Genomic DNA, 1,975 nt, shown 5'->3' with positions numbered 1-1,975 from the left:
TCTGCAAAGCGATCAAAGGCCACACTGCAAAACTCCCAACCAGTCCCACGACATTTTGAGACAAGGTGTCTACTTTACAGCCTGGATCATACAGATAGCACCCATCTTCTTGGGCACCCATGGTCAACTAAGTGACACCAACCACCAGGGATTACCAGGGCTTGACCCTGAAGCTGCGTTAAACTAGCGGAAGTGTTAACAAGGTATGGCTTCACATCCCATCTCTGGTTGCTATCTTCCAAACCACAACTTTGTAAAAAGGCCTGGTGGACTTATAAAACGGCTGTAATTATTCTGTGGTTCCGGTTAATTTAAACAAAAGCAAATCTAGGTGTCATCGGCTACTATAAATTGGCAGCACTCACTAAGGGCAATATTTCCTCTGAAGGAGGTTAATTCCTTTTCAGTCTTGGTGTTCCCGGGAGCAGCCTGTGCCTGTGGACGTCCGTGCAGGCACACGGGTTCCCACGGCCTGCACCTGATCTCACAAACATGAGCTGAAGTTCACAACCTGCTTTTGGAAGGAGCAGGAGGCTTAAACTGGAGCAAGTAACTACAAGTGTTGCACAACAGCTGGTAACAAGAAACATCCCTGGATTTAAGAGTGAAATGCATTTAAGTATTCCCATTTACAGAACTGCTCCTAGGAGAATGAGGCAAAAGGCTTCATAAACAAACAAACAAACAAGAAGAAGCAGTTAGCAGTCATTATTCTTCCTTTTTTTTCATTTGTTCTACTCTAATTCCCACTGATTCCCAGTAAAGAAGCCTGTTTCTATAGCAAAAGAAACCACTCAAAAATTAGAAAGAAGAAATATAGTAGCACAAGTATCAGCTTTTCATCTCTTTCTCCATCTGCCTCATGAAATAGAAACTCAGACTGGTATTTTTTCAAATAAAACCTAGCTCAAAACCACAGTCCATTTTATTGTGAACCTCACGGCAAGAGCCAGAAATGAGCAGGTTTCAGGAAAACATGCTTCCAGGCAATCAAAGCAGCCCATGTCTGTAAGAAAAGAAATATTCTTCCCTAAGCTAGTCTCCCTTGAGAAGTAACTAGACTTTATCTTTGGGAAGCGGGACACAGGCTGCTCCTGGGGAGAGGGGGGAAGGACTGCAGGGAGTTCTGGAACACGGTTTCTGTTCTGCTGCTTTCTCTTCCTGCAAGGGCTTTTGTAGCACTTCTGGGAATGTGGAGTTACTGGCACTGCCACCAAAAATTCACTATCTGGTTTACAGAACTTATCCGAGGGCTTGCTGACCGCTGACTCCGCTTCGCTATCACCACGGTGTAAGGGTTCAGCACGCAAAAGACCCTTTCCAGGACTCAGACCCATTGACTAACTGAAGCCGCGGGCTCTTGGCCGGGTGTCCCGGGGACAGGTGGCTGAGCCTGGCCTTACACTTGGTTTTCATTAAGACTTCCAGACACTTCTGATTCAAAGCCAATAAAATAACTCGCGCAGAGCGCACTCACTCCGAAAGCTTCACGTTCAAATAATAATAATAAAAATAAGAAGGCACCTACAAGTATTCAGGAGCTGGCACGAGAGGAACCCGCGCCAGGAGCGCGCAAACCCGCCGCGAAGGGAGGACGAGCGCTCCAGCGCGCCGCCGCCGCCGCCGCCCGCGTTACACAACCGGCGGCCGCGGAGACGGCGCGGCCCGCGGAGGCGCCCGAGCCCCGGCGCCCCGCGGGATTTCTCTGGGGGCTTTGGGGTTGGTTTTTTGCGTGGCTGCCCAGCGGGCAGCCAACCTCTTATTTCCCTTTCTGCAAAAAGAAAAAAAGAAAAAAACCCTCCAACCCACACACTGCAAAATAGTACCGCCGCCGCCACCCCCCCGGCGGGGCAAAGAGCAGAAAGCAGCCGTACCTTGAGAGCTGGGGGGGGCCGGCAAGGTGCAGGGGGCCGGGCTAGAGGCGGACGGCGCCGCCGGGGCCAGGTGCGGCGGCGGCGGCGGGGACGAGCGGGGG

The sequence above is a fragment of the Apteryx rowi genome, unplaced genomic scaffold (assembly GCF_003343035.1).
Source record: "Apteryx rowi isolate R43461 unplaced genomic scaffold, aptRow1 scaffold_19, whole genome shotgun sequence".
In the NCBI taxonomy this organism is placed as follows: Eukaryota; Metazoa; Chordata; class Aves; order Apterygiformes; family Apterygidae; genus Apteryx; species Apteryx rowi.
Note: the sequence above shows the minus strand (reverse complement) of the source record.